General features: G+C 38.5%; 2 non-coding genes across 2 annotated transcripts; one reads left to right on the forward strand and one right to left on the reverse strand.

Moving 5' to 3' along the window:
* Window positions 1-871: 871 nt before the first annotated feature.
* Window positions 872-979, reverse strand: LOC112765078 (small nucleolar RNA R71). The gene has a single exon (XR_003183507.1). It is a non-coding gene; the product is annotated as a small nucleolar RNA R71 (small nucleolar RNA).
* A 7,428-nt stretch (window positions 980-8,407) lies between these two features.
* On the forward strand, window positions 8,408-8,515 carry LOC112765852 (small nucleolar RNA R71). Its single transcript, XR_003183941.1, has one exon. It is a non-coding gene; the product is annotated as a small nucleolar RNA R71 (small nucleolar RNA).
* The last annotated feature ends 9,049 nt before the right edge of the window (window positions 8,516-17,564 follow it).

The following is a 17,564-nucleotide window of genomic DNA, read 5'->3' on the forward strand; positions in this document are numbered from 1 at the left end:
CAAAAATAGTTTTCAATCATATCTTTTTGATTTCTAATTTCAAAATCTTTTTCAAAAATCACTTTACTTCTTTCTCAATCTTAGTTTTCGAAAATCATCAATCAATTTTCAAAATGTTTTTAAAATCTTTTTAATTTATTTTCGAAAATTTCTTCCCCTCTTCTCACATCCTTCTATTTATGGACTAACATGTACAATTCGAACTCTATCTTTCTAAGTTCGAATTCTTCTACCTCTTCCTTCTATTTTTCTTTTCCTCTGACACCTCAAGGAATCTCTATACTGTGACATAGAGGATTCCATATTTTCTTGTTCTCTTCTCTTTCATATGAGCAGGAGCAAGGACAAAAGCATTCTTGTTGAGGCTGACCCTAAACCTGAAAGGACCTTAAAGCGAAAGCTAAGAAAAGCTAAAGCACTACTCTTTGTAGAGGACCTAACAGAAATCTTCAAACAAGAAGAAGACATGGCAGCCGAAAACAACAACAATGCCAACAATGCAAGGAAGGTGCTGGGTGACTTTACTGCACCTACTCCCGACTTCTATGGGAGAAGCATCTCTATCCCTGCCATTGGAGCAAACAACTTTGAGCTTAAGCCTCAATTAGTTTCTCTAATGCAACAGAATTGTAAGTTCCATGGACTTCCATTAGAAGATCCTCATCAGTTTTTATCTAAGTTCTTGCAAATCTGTGACACTGTCAAGACTAATGGGGTTGACCCTGAGGTCTATAGACTTATGCTATTCCCTTTTGCTGTAAGAGACAGAGCTAGGATATGGTTGGACTCACAACCTAAAGAAAGCCTGAACTCTTGGGAAAAGCTAGTCAATGCCTTCTTGGCAAAGTTCTTTCCACCTCAAAAATTGAGTAAGCTTAGAGTGGAAGTCCAAACCTTCAAACAGAAGGAAGGTGAATCCCTCTATGAAGTTTGGGAAAGATACAAACAATTGATCAGAAAGTGTCCTTCTGACATGCTTTCTGAGTGGAGCATCATAGGTATCTTCTATGATGGTCTGTCTGAACTGTCCAAGATGTCATTGGATAGCTCTGCTGGAGGATCTCTTCATCTGAAGAAGATGCCTGCAGAAGCTCAAGAACTGATTGAAATGGTTGCAAATAACCAATTCATGTACACTTCTGAAAGGAATCCTGTGAACAATGGGACGAATCAGAAGAAAGGAGTTCTTGAGATTGATACTCTAAATGCCATATTGGCTCAGAACAAAATATTGACTCAGCAAGTCAATATGATTTCTCAAAGTCTGTCTGGAATGCAAGCTGCACCAGGCAGTACTAAAGAAGCTTCATCTGAAGAAGAAGCTTATGATCCTGAGAACCCTTCAATGGAAGAGGTGAATTACATGGGAGAACCCTATGGAAACACCTATAATCCTTCATGGAGAAATCATCCAAATCTCTCATGGAAGGATCAACAGAGACCTCAACAAGGTTTCAACAACAATAATGGTGGAAGAAACAGGTTTAGCAATGGCAAGCCTTTTCCATCATCTACTCAGCAACAGACAGAGAATTCTAAGCAGAGCCACTCTGACTTAGCAACTATGGTCTCTGATCTAATCAAAACCACTCAAAGTTTCATGACTGAAACAAGGTCCTCCATTAGAAACTTGGAGGCACAAGTGGGTCAGCTGAGTAAGAAAGTTACTGAACTCCCTCCTAGTACTCTTCCAAGCAATACAGAAGAGAATCCAAAAGGAGAGTGTAAGGCCATCAACATGGCCGAATTTGGAGAGGAGACAGAGGCAGTGAACGCCACTGAGGAAGACCTCAATGGACGTCCACTGGCCTCCAATGAGCTCCCTAATGAGGAACCATGGGAATCTGAGGCTCACACTGAGACCATAGAGATTCCATTGAATTTACTTCTGCCATTCATGAGCTCTGATGAGTATCCTTCCTCTGAAGAAGATGAAGATGTCACTGAAGAGCAAGTTGCTAAGTACCTTGGAGCAATCATGAAGCTAAATGACAAGTTATTTGGTAATGAGACTTGGGAGGATGAACCCCCTTTGCTCACTAAAGAGTTGGATGACTTGTTTAGGCAGAAATTACCTCAAAAGAGACAAGACCCTGGAAAGTTCTCAATACCTTGTACAATAGGCACCATGACCTTCAATAAGGCTCTGTGTGACCTAGGGTCAAGCATAAACCTCATGCCTCTCTCTGTAATGGAGAAGCTAGGGATCTTTGAGGTACAAGCTGCAAGAATCTCACTAGAGATGGCAGACAATTCAAGAAAACAAGCTTATGGACTTGTAGATGATGTTCTGGTAAAAGTTGAAGACCATTACATCCTTGCTGATTTCATAGTCCTAGAGACTGGGAAGTGCATGGATGAATCCATCATCCTTGGCAGACCCTTCCTAGCCACAGCAAAGGCTGCGATTGATGTTGACAGAGGAGAAATGATCATTCAAGTGAATGAAGAACCCCTTGTGTTTAAGGCTCAAGGATATCCCTTTGTAACCATAGAGAGGAAGCATGAAGAGCTTCTCTCAAAACAGAGTCAAACAGAGCCCCCACAGTCAAACTCTAAGTTTGGTGTTGGGAGGCCTCAACCAACTTCTAAGTTTGGTGTTGAACCCCACATTCAAACTCTAAGTTTGGTGTTGGGAGGTTCCAACACTGCTCTGAGTATCTGTGAGGCTCCGTGAGAGCCCACTATCAAGCTACTGACATTAAAGAAGCACTTGTTGGGAGGCAACCCAATGTTATATTTATCTATTTTCCTTTGTTATTTTATGTTTTCTATAGGTTGATGATCATGGGAAGTCATAAAAACAACTGAAAAAGCAAAAATAGAATGACAAATAGAAAGAAAAATAGCACACCCTGGAGGAAAACCTTGCTGGTGTTTAAACGCCAGTAAGGGCAGCAAATGGGCGTTTAACGCCCAGTCTGGCACCATTCTGGGCGTTTAACGCCAGAAAGGGACACCAGACTGGCGTTTAATGCCAGGAATGGGCAAGAAGCTGGCGTTAAACGCCAGAAATGGGCACCATCCCGGCGTTTAACACCAGAATTGGCAGAAAAGGTGTTTTTGCACGCCACTTGGTGCAGGGATAAATTTTCTTTGACACCTCAGGATCTGTGGACCCCACAGGATCCCCACCTACCCCACCATTCTCTCTCTTCTTCACCCATTCACCAATCACTTCAACATCTCTTCCCCAAAAACCCCTCACCTATCAAATTCCACTATTCCCTTCACCACTCACATCCATCCTTCATAAAACCCCACCTACCTCACCATTCAAATTCAAACCACTTTCCCTCCCAAACCCACCCATACATGACCGAACCCTACCCCTCTCTCCACCCCTATATAAACCCTTCTTCACTCCTTCATTTTCACACAACATAAACACTACTTCTCCCCCTTGGCCGAACCACAAAGCCACCTCCATCTCCTCTATTTCTTCTTCTTCTACTCTCTTCTTCCTTCTTTTGCTCGAGGACGAGCAAACCTTCTAAGTTTGGTGTGGTAAAAGCATTGCTTTTTATTTTTCTATAACCATTTATGGCACCTAAGGCTGGAAAAACTTCTAGAAAGAGAAAAGGGAAGGCAAAAGCTTCCACCTCCGAGTCATGGGAGATGGAGAGATTCATCTCAAGGGTGCATCAAGACCACTTCTATGAAGTTGTGGCCAAGAAGAAGGTGATCCACGAGGTCCCTTTCAAACTCAAAAAGGGTCAACTTTGATCAAAGGTTGGACCAAGTCCTCATAGACATTTGTGAAGAGAGATTCAAGAGGGAAGCCGGTTCAACTGAGAAGGCATGACCTCAAGCCCGTGGCTAGGGGATGGTTGGAGTTTATCCAACGCTCAATCATTTCCACTAGCAACCGATCCGAAGTTACTATAGACCGGGCTATCATGATTCATAGCATCATGATTGGAGAGGAAGTAGAAGCTCATGAGGTTATATCCCAAGAACTTTATAAGGTGGCGGACAAGTCCTCTACCTTGGCAAGGTTAGCCTTCCCTCATCTCATTTGTCACCTCTGTAATTCATTTGGAATTAACATAGAGGGAGACATCCTCATTAATGAGGACAAGCCCATCACTAAGAAAAGGATGGAGCAAACAAGAGATCTCACTCATCATGAAATCCCTGAGATGCCTCAAGGGATGCACTTTCCTCTACAAAACTATTGGGATCAAATCAACACCTCCCTAGGAGAATTGAGTTCCAACATGGGACAACTAAGGGTGGAGCACCAAGAACATTCCATCATCCTCCATGAAATTATAGAAGATCAAAGAATCATGAGAGAGGAGCAACAAAGGCAAGGAAGGGACATTGAGGAGCTCAAGCACTCCATAAGATCTTCAAGAGGAAGAACAAGCCGCCATCACTAAGGTGGACCCATTCTTTAACTTCCTTGCTCTTTATTTTCCTATTTTTCAAATTTTTATGCTTATGTTTATCTATGTTTGTGTCTTATGATCATTAGTGTCTTAGTGTCTATGCCTTAAAGTTATGAATGTCCTATGACTCCATCACCTTTCTTAAATGAAAAATGTTCTTAATTGAAAAAGAGAAGAATTGCATGAATTTCAAATTTTATAACAGATTAATTATTTTGATGTGGTGGTAATACTTTGACTTCTGCATGTATGCTTGAACAGTGCATATGTCTTTTGAATTTGTTGTTCATGAATGTTGGCTCTTGAAAGAATGATGAAAAAGGAGACATATTACTGAGGATCTGAAAAATCATAAAAATGATTCTTGAAGCAAGAAAAAGCAGTGAATTCAAAAAAAAATAGTACATGCGAAAAAAAAAGAGAGAAAGAAAAAAAGAAAAAGAAATAATAAAGTTGTGATCCAAGGCAAAAAGAGTGTGCTTAAGAACCCTGGACACCTCTAATTAGGGACTCTAGCAAAGCTGAGTCACAATCTAAAAAGGTTCACCCAGTTATGTGTCTGTGGCATGTATGTATCCGGTGGTAATACTGGAAGACAGAGTGCTTTGGGCCACGGCCAAGACTCATAAAGTAGCTATGTTCAAGAATTATCATACTTAACTAGGAGAATCAATAACACTATCTGGATTTTGAGTTCCTATAGAAGCCCATCATTCTGAATTTCAAAGGATAAAGTGAGATGCCAAAACTGTTCAGAGGCAAAAAGCTAAAAGCCCCGCTCATCTAATTAATATTGATCTTCATAGATGTTTTTGGAATTCATTGCATATTCTCTTCTTTTTATCTTATTTGATCTTCAGTTGCTTGGGGACAAGCAACAATTTAAGTTTGGTGTTGTGATGAGCAGATAATTTATACGCTTTTTGGCATTATTTTTAGTATGTTTTTAGTATGTTTTAGTTAGTTTTTATTATATTTTTATTATTTTTTAGTTAAAATTCACTTTTCTGGACTTTACTATGAGTTTATGTGTTTTTCTGTGATTTCAGGTATTTTCTGGCTGAAATTGAGGGACCTGAGCAAAAATCTGATTCAGAGGCTGAAAAGGACTGCAGATGCTGTTGGATTCTGACCTCCCTGCACTCGAAGTGGATTTTCTGGAGCTACAGAAGCCCAATTGGCGCGTCCTTAACTGCGTTCGAAAGTAGACATCCTGGGCTTTCCAGCAATGTATAATAGTCCATACTTTGCTCGCGATTTGATGGCCCAAACAGGCGTTCCAAGTCAGCTCAAGAATTCTGGCGTAAAACGACGAAACTGGCACAAGAATGGGAGTTAAACGCCCAAACTGGCACAAAAGCTGGCGTTTAACTCCAAGAAGAGTCTCTACACAAAAATGCTTCAATGCTCAGCCCAAGCACACACCAAGTGGGCCCGGAAGTAGATTTTTATGTCATTTACTCATCTTTGTAAACCCTAAGCTACTAGTTCTCTACAAAAAGGACCTTTTGCTATTGTATTATCATCTTTTGATCAATTTAGATCTTAGGATCATCTATGGACATCTAGTTCTTAGATTATGGGAGGCTGGCCATTCGGCCATGCCTAGACCTTGTTCTTATGTATTTTCAACGGTGGAGTTTCTACACACCATAGATTAAGGTGTGGAGCTCTGCTGTACCTCGAGTGTTAATGCAATTACTATTGTTTTTCTATTCAATTCAGCTTATTCTTGTTCTAAGATATTCTTTCGTACCCAAGAACATGATGAATGTGATGATTATGTGACGCTCATCATCATTCTCACTTATAAACGCGTGCTTGACAACCACTTCCGTTCTACAAGCAAACAAGGCTTGAATGTTTATCTCTTAGATCCCTTAATCGGAATCTTTGTGGTATAAGCTAGAATTGATGGTGGCATTCAAGAGAATTCGGAAGGTCTAAACCTTGTCTGTGGTATTCTGAGTAGTATTCAAGGATTGAATGACTGTGACGAGCTTCAAACTCGCGATTGTGGGGCGTTAGTGACAGACGCAAAAGAATCACTGGATTCTATTCCGACATGATCGAGAACCGACAGCTGAATAGCCGTGCTGTGACAGAGCGCGTTGAACATTTTCACTGAGAGGATGGGAGGTAGCCACTGACAACGGTGAAACCCTACATACAGCTTGCCATGGAAAGGAGTAAGAAGAATTGGATGAAGACAGTAGGAAAGCAGAGAGACGGAAGGGACAAAGCATCTCCATACGCTTATCTGAAATTCTCACCATTTGAATCTGCTTGACTAAGATTTACAAGATGACCATAGCTTGCTTCATACCAACAATCTCCGTGGGATCGACCCTTACTCGCGTAAGGTTTATTACTTGGACGACCCAGTGCACTTGCTGGTTAGTTGTGCGAAGTTGTGATAAAGAGTTGAGATTGCAATTGAGCGTACCATGTTGATGGCGCCATTGATGATCACAATTTCGTGCACCACTTAGTCTCCATGGTTATAGATGGAGAACCTTGAGTCTTTACTACAAGGCATTCTTCATTCACATGAAGGATCAACTCTCCTCTATCAACACCAATTACAGCTCTTGCTGTGGCTAGGAAGGGTCTTCCAAGGATGATGAATTCATCCTCATCCCTCCTAGTGTCTAGGATTATGAAATCAGTAGGGAAGTAAAGGCCTTCAACCTTCACTAGCACATTCTCTACTAGTCCATAAGCCTTTTTCATAGATTTATCTGCCATCTTCAATGAGAATTTGGTATCCTGTGCCTCATAGATTCCTAGTCTTTCCATTACAGAGAGGGGCATCATGATTATCCCTGACCCCAAATCACACAGAGCTTTTTCAAAAGTCATAGTGCCTATGGTACAGGGTATTAAGAATTTACCAGGATCCTATTTCTTTTGAGGTAAATTTTGCTGAACCAATGTATTCAGTTCATTGGTGAGCAAGGGAGGCTCTTCCTCCCAAGTCTCCTTACCAAATAGCTTGGCATTCAGCTTCATGATTGCTCCTAAATACTGGGCAACTTGCCCTTCAACAATGTCTTCATCTTCTTTAGAAGATGAATAGTCATCAGAACTCAAGAATGGTAAAAGGAGGTTCACTGGAATCTCTATGGTCTCTAGATGAGCCTCAGATTCCTTAGGTTCCTCAATTGAGAACTCCTTTTTGTCCTTGGGACGTCCAAAGAGGTTTTTCTCATTGGGATTCACGTCCTCCTCCTCCTCTGTGCATTCGGCCACAGTATGTAAGGTTATGGCCTTGACTCTCCTTTTTGGATTCTCTTCTGTATTGCTTGGGAGAGTACTAGGAGGAGTTTCAGGGACCCTTTTACTCAGTTGGCCCACTTGTGCCTCTAAATTTCTAATGGAAGATCTTGTTTCAGTCATGAAACTAAGAGTGGCCTTAGATATATCAGAGACTATATTTGCTAAGCTAAAAGAATTCTGCTCAGAATGCTCTGTCTGTCCCTGAGATGATGAAGGGAAAGGTTTGCTATTGCTAAACCTGTTTCTTCCACCATTGTTATTATTGAAGCCTTGCTTCTGTTGATCCTTCCATGAAAAATTTGGATGATTTTTCCATGAAGAATTATAGGTGTTGTCAAAGGCTTCACCCATGTAATTCACTTCTGCCATTACAGGATTCTCAGGATCATAAGCTTCTTCTTCAGAAGATGCTTCTTTAGTACTGTTGGATGCATTTTGCAATCCATTCAGACTCTGAGAGATCATATTAACTTGTTGGGTCAATATTTTATTCTGAGCTAGTATGGCATTCAGAGCGTCAATTTCAAGAACTCCTCTCTTTTGAGGCGTCCATTACTCACAGGATCCCTCTCAGAGGTATACATGAACTGGTTATTTGCAAGCATTTTAATAAGTTCCTGAGTTTCTGCAGGCATTTTCTTTAGGTGAATGGATCCACCTGCAGAGTGGTCTAGTGACTTCCTGAAAAATTCAGACAGACCATCATAGAATATATCTAATGTGGTCTATTCTGAAAGCATGTCAGAAGGACACTTTTTGGTCAGTTGCTTGAATCTTTCCCAAGCTTCACAGAGGGACTCACCATCTTTTTGTCTGAAGGTCTGAACATCCACTCTAAGCTTGCTCAGCTTTTGAGGAGGAAAGAACTTGGCTAAGAAAGCCGTGACCAGCTTATCCCAAGAGTCCAGGCTATCTATAGGTTGTGAGTCCAACCATGTTCTAGCTTTGTCTCTTACAGCAAAAGGAAAAAGCATAAGCTTGTAGACTTCAGGATCAACTCCATTGGTCTTAACAATGTCACAGATCTGCAAGAACTCAGTTAAGAACTAATAAGGGTCTTCTGATGGAAGTCCATGAAACTTGCAGTTCTGTTGAAGTAGAGAAACTAATTGAGGCTTTAGCTCAAAATTGTTTTCTCCTATGGTAGGGATTGAGATGCTTCTTCCATAAAAGTTGGAAGTTGGTGTAGTAAAATTACCAAGCATCTTCCTTGCATTGTTGTTTGGTTCGGCCATAGTTGTTTCTTTTGCTGCTTCCTTTTTGAAAATTTCAATGAGGTCCTCTTCAGAGGTTTGTGCTTTAGCTGCTCTTAGCTTCCTCTTCAGAGTCTTTTCATGTTCAGGATCAGCTTCAATAAGTATGCCTTTATCTTTGTTCCTGCTTATATGAAAGAGAAAAAAACAAAGAAAATATGGAATCCTCTATGTCACAATATAGAGATTCCTTGAGGTGTCAGAGGAAAACAAGAATGGAAGGATGAGGTAGGTAAGGAAGAATTTGAACACACAAAGAGAGATGGAGTTCGAATTGACAATGGAGGAGGAATGTTAGTGTTTAAATAGAAAAAGATAAGAGAGGGGAAGAAATTTTCAAAAATAAAAAGAATAGAATTTAAAATAAATTTTTGAAAAATTGGTTATGGTTTTGAAAAAGATAAGAATTAGTAAAATAAACAAAAAGTCAATTAGTTAGTTGAAAAAGATTTGAAAATCAATTTTGAAAAGATAAGAAGTTAGAAAAGATTTTGAAATTGATTTTGAAAAAGATATGTTTGAAAAGATATGATTGAAATTTATTTTGAAAAAGATTTAAAAAGGAAATTAAAAAGATTTGATTTTTTTTGAAAAATATATGTTTGAAAAGATATGATTTTGAAAAAGATATGCTTGAAAGTATTTGATTTGAAAAAGATTTGATTTTGAAAAAAAAATATGAAGATTTGAAAAAGATTTTATTTGAAAACAAAATTCCTCTCCTTGTGTCATCCTGGCGTTAAACGCCCAGGAGCTGTATGTTTTGGGCGTTTAACGCCCAATTGCTGCATGGTTTGGGCGTTTAAACGCCCAATCAGGTACCCTGCCTGGCGTTTAAATGCCAGTTTTCCTTCTTCACTGGGCGTTTTGAACGCCCAGCTTCTCTGTAATTCATCTGCTTTATGTTCTTGGATCTTCATTTTGCTAAATCCTTTATTCAAGAAGATATGTTTTCAATTTTGAAAAATAACAAAATGACTCGAAACATATAATTCTTGGATCAAAACACAAGATATATGCAAGAACATTATGAACGTCAAGATGAACACCAAGAACAATCTTGAAGATCAAGATGAACATCAAGAACTCAGTTTTCTTAATGAAAGAAAACATGGAGGACACCAAACTTAGAACTTTCTCGTGTTTGGGCCATATGAATGCAAGAATGCACATGTAGAACATCATGCAGTGCAAATCAATAAATCATGAAGATCAAACAAGGCAATTCATCAAGAACGACTTGAAGATTATCAAGAACACAATGCATGTGTTTCGAAAATTACAAGACAATTAAAATCATGCAATTGACACTAAACTTAAAATTTGGCCCTAGATTCAAACAAGAACCATGAAATATTTTTTGAGTTTTTATGATTTTATGAAATTTTTTGGATTTTTCGAAAATTATTTTTGGAAAAACGAAAAAAGAAGAAAAATTTTAAAAGATTTTTGAAAATTTTTTGAAAAGAAAATAAGAAGAAAATTACCTAATCTGAGCAACAAGATGAACCGTCAGTTGTCCAAACTCGAACAATCCCCGGCAACAGTGTCAAAAACTTGGTGCACGAAATTGTGATACACAATGGTGCCAACAACTTGGTCGCACAATTGTTATCTCAACTCTTCTTGACAACTTCGCACAACTAACCAGCAAGTGCACTGGATCTTCCAAGTAATAAACCTTACGTGAGAAAAGGTCGATCCCACGGAGATTGTCGGCTTGAAGGAAGCTATGGTCACCTTGTAAATCTCAGTCAGACGGATTCAAATGGTTATGGAGTTTTAATAATTAAAAAGATAAATAAAACATAAAGTAAAGATATAGATAGTTATGTAATTTATTGGTGAGAATTTCAGATAAGTGGATAGAGATGCTTTGTTCCTGTTGAATCTCTGCTTTCCTACTACCTTCATCCAATCCTTCATACTCCTTTCCATGGCAAGCTGTATGTTGGGCATCACCGTTGTCAATGGCTACTTCCCGTCCTGTCAGTGAAAATGCTCAAAATGTGCTGTCACCGCACGGCTAATCATCTGTCGGTTCTCGATCATGTTGGAATAGAATCCAGTGATTCTTTTGCATCTGTCACTATGCCCAACACTCGCGAGTTTGAAGCTCGTCACAGTCATCCCTTTCCAGATCCTACTCAGAATACCACAGACAAGGTTTAGACTTTCCAGATCTCAGAAATGGCCGCCAATAATTCTAGCTTATACCACGAAGACTCCGATCTTTCGGAATGGAGGCTAAGAGATATGCGCTCGATCTAAGGTAGAACAGAAGTGGTTGTCAGACACGCGTTCATAGGTTGAGAATAGTGATGAGTGTCACAGATCATCACATTCATCATGTTAAAGTGCAAGTGAGTATCTTAGAATATGAATAAGCATGAATTGAATAGAAGAACAATAGTACTTTGCATTAATGCTCGAGGAACAGCAAAGCTCCACACCTTAATCTATGGTGTGTAGAAACTCCACCGTTGAAAATACATAAGTGGTTTAGAGGTCCAGGCATGGCCGAATGGCCAGCCTCCCCAAATATGAAAATGTATCATCTAGAATGTCTCTATGATCCGAAGATGAAAATACAATAGTAAAAGGTCCTATTTATAATGAAACTAGCTACTAGGGTTTACAGAAATAGGTGATTGATGCAGAAATCCACTTCCGGGCCCACTTGGTATGTGCTTGGGCTGAGCATTGAAGCTTTCACATGCAGAGGTCTTCCTTTGAGTTAAACACCAGCTTTGGTGCCAGTTTGGGCGTTTAACTCCAACTTTTATGCCATTTCTGGCATTTTGACGCTAGAAAAGGGCAGAGAGCTGGCGTTTTGACGCCATTATACGTCATTAAAACTCGCGCAAAGTATGAACTATTATATATTGCTGGAAATCCCTGGATTGCTACTTTCCAAGGCAATTGAGAGCGCGTCATTTGGAGTTCTGTAGCTCCAGAAAATCCACTTCGAGTGTAGGGAGGTCATAATCCAACAGCATCTGCAGTCCTTTGTCAGCCTCTGAATCAGATTTTTGCTCAAGTCCCTCAATTTCAGCCAGAAAATACCTGAACTCATAGAAAAACACACAAACTCATAGTAAAGTCCAAAAATGTGAATTTTGCTTAAAAATTAATAAAAATATACTAAAAACTAACTAAATCATACTAAAAACTATATAAAAATGGTGCCAAAAAGCGTATAAATTATCCGCTCATCAACCGGCAAGTGCACCGGGTCATCCAAGTGATACCTCAAGTGAATGGGGGTTAATCCCACAGAGATTGTTGGTTTGAGCAAGCAATGGTTACCTTGTAGATCTTAGTCGGGCGGATAAAAAATCTGATAATTGTTGTGAAAAACACATAAAACAAATAAATAAATAAAATGTTACTAGATAGGTGTGAATTTAGTGATGATAGAACAGTTGAGGCTTTGAATATGCTTCTTCCTTCTGGATTAACTTTTCTCACCATCTACTCCAACTTCTAATTGATTCTTTCCATGGCAGGTTGTAAATGATTAACATTGGGTCAGCGGTCAATAATCTCCTCTACTTTCGATCAAATGCCGAGTCAGCGGTTATCCAATCTGAATGGGGATGAAGCTCTAGCAGTCCATTCCTTTGGTGATCCTACTCAAAATACCACAGAAAAGGTCGGATCTTCCAGATCAGAGAATGCTGCTCCTTTGATTATAGCCTATAGCACAAAGGCCTTAATCGCTCCGTACCTCAGCTGTACTGATGTCTCCAAGTACCCAACGAAGTCGTGGATTAGCCGCTAAAGAGATGTATAATCAAGATTGTGGTTCAATACTATCCCATCAAGGACTCGCAAGAACCCATGTGAATAGGAATGACGGTCAAGTTACACTCCTAATTCATTAGGATGAAGAACGAAGACACATCTTAGAATATAATCAAGCATAGATTGAAATAGAATAGTGATATTATTAATCCATAAGAATTAACAGAGCTCCTAACCTTAACCTAGGAGGTTAGTGACTCATACTGTACAAAGAAACAATGTAATTCGAAAATATGGCATGACATTCTGAACAAGGGTGATCCTTGTTCTATATATACTAATCCAATAACTAAGAATTACAGAAATAAGATAAACTAGTCTTGCAGTGCGAAAATCCACTTCTGGGCCCACTTGGTGAGTGTTTGGGCTGAACTTGAGTGAAGCCATGAGTTGGTACTTCCTCTGAGGCGTTGAATGCCAGTTTGGGGCTCCTGAATGGGCGTTGGATGCCAGCTGCTCCCTTTTGGGCGTTAGACGCCAGGAATAGGGTTGGTAGCTAGTTTTGGGCCTTCATTTCTAAAGCAAAATATGGACTATTATATAGTTCTGGAAAGCCCTAGATGTTAGCTTTCCATAGCCATTAAGAGCGTGCCATTCGAACTTCCGTAGCTCCAAAAATACTCCTTCGAGTGCAAGGAGGTCAGAATCTGACAACATCTGCAATCCTTTCTCTGTCTCTGAATCAGACTTTGCCAAAACTCCTCAATTTCAGCCAGAAAATACCTGAAATCATCATAAAACACAACAACCCAAACTAGAATCCAAAAATGTGAATTTAGCACTAAAACCTATGAAAATATAATAAAACTTAAACAAAACATAACAAAAACTATATGAAAATGATGCCAAAAAGCGTATAAAATATCCGCTCATCAAGCATTTTTTGCGGCTAAAAAAAGTTTCTAGTATGGTAACTAAGCCAATGGTAAGATAGTATTTAATATCCATTAGTCAAATTTGACTTAGAGGGATTAATTACCCTCATAAAGCCAAGTTTGAACTCGTAACTCTCTTTTTCTTTTTAATTTTTGTTTTTTTTTTCAGCTAGAAAAGTCTATTTACTAAAAATCTAGTTCTTACATGTAGTCTAAGTTGGTACGCCATATCCTGTAGGGTGATAGTGGCCTCACCCGATGGTAGGTGGAACGTGTGGGTTTCCGGACGCCATCGCTCTACAAATGCTCTGACAAGGGAGTTATCGAAGATGAAGTCCTTGAGAGGCACCGTGTCGCTGAACTCAGCCTCCCTCAGATACAAGACAATGACGTTGGGTGGTGGAAGCATGTGACTCACTTGCGGGGCAGAAGTCAGTGAGGCTTCTGACAAAAATAAATGATCACAATTATTAAAAATTTGTATAGGTCCATCAACATATCAAACTGACTTAACTATGGTACACATTTGTTTAACAAAAATTTACACGTATGTACTAATTGAATTTATTATGTCGATAAAATTTTTTATGTTAATATGACATTTCCTTAATACGTTAATTAAAATATACTCTAATTATCAAACTTTAACTTAATAATCTAATTATTGAACTTGGATAGTTAATAACTAAATTAATAAATTAAGAAACGTGTAACCAATAAACTAACTTCAACGGATGGAAGACATCTATCCCAACATTTAATATCTAAATTAATAATTATGTAATTAACAACTTAAAACAAAAAAACGATAACCACATTCTCAGAATTATACCCTATCAGTGACCTGTTGCTAACGATACAAATTGTATTCTAGTTCTTGGCAAGTATCCTAACCATGGCTATAGATAATAAATGTCAAGATAATAAAATTAACTGCAAAGTCGACTACCTCGACATAGTGTCATGTTGCGTTCAGCCTATTAATGCCTGAATCACATGCATCTGCATGTGCCATTTTCGTCTTACTCAATAATATGATCAGAAAGGGATAGAAGAGATGACCAAGTATTTTTATAACCCACACTTACTAACCGGCAAGTGCACTGGGTCGTATCAAGTAATACCTTATGTGAGTAAGGGTTGATCCCACGAGGATTGATGGATTAAGCAACAGTTATTGAGTGATAAGCTTAGTTAGGCAAGCATAAATTGGTTTTGGGATGTTCAAAAGGTTTAAGTTCGAATTCAAAATATCAAAAGTATAGACAATTAAATAAATTGGGAATAAAATATGGATAAACAGTTAAGGCTTCAAAGTTATCTATTTTTCCGGATTAACTTTTCTTACTAACTATTTTAATTATGTAGGATTTAATTTATGGCAAACTATATGTGACTAGACCCTAATTTCTTAGACCTTTCTAGTCTCCTTTAAAATTCATCAACTGCCAATTCCTTGGTCAATTAATTCCAATTAGAGGGTAAAAATCAATTTTCAGTTTATATGCCACAAAAATTCTAATTACCCAAAAATAAGGGGATTATATGTCACGTATCCTATTAAATCCAAATAATTAAAATTTAGGAGAATATGTTTTCAAGATGTTGTTCAAGTAAAGAGCTTTTCCAAGTTTTACAAGAACTCAAATAGAAAGAGGGTCATACTTCCGTTCCACCCAAATTCATAAGATAAAGAGCGAAAATAATTCTTAAATATAAATCCAAAACATAAATTAAAATAGAAAAAGTAATAAAGTCAATCCATACAAATAGATAGAGCTCCTAACCTTAACAGTGGAGGATTAGTTGCTCATGGAATGTAGAATGTAAATTTGTATAGAATTCCCTAATGGAATCCCCCTCATGTAATCTACCTAATAGAAGAGAAGTCTTCCCTTTTTATAACTAATCCTAATTAATTTAAAATCTAATATTTTAAATTAAGATAATATCTTTTCCTATTTTAAAATCAAATTTGAATTTAAATCAGAATTAACTAACTACTCCGCGTCTTGTAACGTGGGGACCACTTGGCTTCACTGGATCTGCGCCTAACTTGCGTGCTAAAATGGGGTCCAGAAATCACCCCAGCGGTTTCTACGTTTCTGCACGTGGCGTATGTCACACGTACGTGTCAGTCACGTGTACGCGTTGATAGTCTCTTCCGCAAGTCACGCGGACGTGTCGGTCATGCGTCCGCGTCGTTGAGCAAATCTTCAAATCACGCGTACGCATCAGTCACGCGCACGCGTCGCCATGGAAAGCTCCAAATCACGCGTACGCGTCAGTCACACATATGCATCGCTCCTTGCTGAAATCTCTTTTGATTCTTGAGCTGCAGAAACTCCATCAAATCTAGTCGAATGCTACCTAAGATAAACAAAATTGCACAAAACTCAAAATAGCATCCATAGTGGCTAAAATATAATTAATTCTAAATTAAACTCAACAAATTAGATGCAAATTCACTAGGAAAAGATAGACAAGATGCTCACGCATCACAACACCAAACTTAAACTGTTGCTTGTCCTCAAGCAACCAAAACTAATATAAGCTTAGGATGTGAAATTGCATGAGAATGAGAGTTCGATTTAGCTCATGTCTCTTATTATAGTGGGGTTTATAATTGTAATCCTGAATAGGTTTGGCATCTCACTCTCCTTTGAATCAAGAATGTTATTGTCATTTAGAATTAGAATCCGGATGATATTATGAATTCTCTGATCTTTACATTTCAGTTTAATCCTTGAACACAGCAACATTTACTTTAATTTATTTTTCTTTGGTGCTTTGCACCTTGAGCCTAGCCGTGACTTTAAATGTTTTGTCTCAAGAGTTACTTGACATAAAAACACCACAAGCACTTAACTGGGAAACTCCCTTTGAGTTTTGATTTTTCTTTTAGTTACTCCCAGACAGTGGTGCTCAAAGCCTTTGGCATACTCTGTTAAATGCACTTGGTCTCGACTCTAAGTGTTCTGTCTCAAGGATTACTTGACACAGTCACACCACAAGCATATGACTAGAGAAACAACTCTTTGAGCTTTTAATCATGTCTGACCTCCCAAGTCATTGATGCTCAGAGCCTTGGACCTTGCTTTTATTATTATTATTATTATTATTATTTTCTTTTGCTGTTTCTTTTGCTTCAAGGATTAAATTTTTGTTTATTTCAGAGAAGTCATAATAATTCTCTAAATTCCTATTCCTTATACATCAACATCTCTTGATTCAAATTCAAATATGCACTGTTTATATCATGCATTCAAAAATTACAGAAAATACCACCACATTTAAGTAAATAAGACTATTCTTAGAATTAACTCAATTTCTCATGCAATACATCACTTCTTTTTTTTTCTTTTTAGATTCAAGTTCAGTGAGTGGTACATGAAACATCTTTTCAGAATTAAAGCAATTAAAAGAAAACAAAACTAGTCCTAGGATTCTAACTAATAAAAGATCATGCAATAAACAAAGCAAAATAGCAGAAAACCAGAACATAACATAGAAAAAGATGGGAGGAATAAAAATATGAAAGGAACTCAACCACCTTAGTTATCCTAGCAGTCGTTTTATTCTTCAGGTTGTGCTCCTCAGTGAAGATGATTCGCCCCCCTCTTTGGTGTCATAGGAATAAATAGAAAAACCCTTAAGCGAAGCGTCAACACCAAACTTAAAGGTTTGCTTGTCCTCAAGCAAAGAAGTACTGAAAATAGAAAGAGATAAATATTATGAGGAAAGAAAAAGAAAAATAAAAGGATAAAAGAATAAGAGAGGATTAAGATTGGGAGAGAGGAGAAAGAAAACTGGGCGACGAACTTAGTGTGGCGCAAGCGACGCGAACGCGTGCAGCACGCGTTCGCGTGGGTCACGAAATTTCCATAACGACGCGTAAGCGTCAAGCACGTGTCCACGTGCCCTGGGTTTTGTGTGATTTGCGCGAAGCCAGCCGC

The sequence above is a fragment of the Arachis hypogaea genome, chromosome 2 (assembly GCF_003086295.3).
Source record: "Arachis hypogaea cultivar Tifrunner chromosome 2, arahy.Tifrunner.gnm2.J5K5, whole genome shotgun sequence".
Classification (NCBI taxonomy): Eukaryota; Viridiplantae; Streptophyta; class Magnoliopsida; order Fabales; family Fabaceae; genus Arachis; species Arachis hypogaea.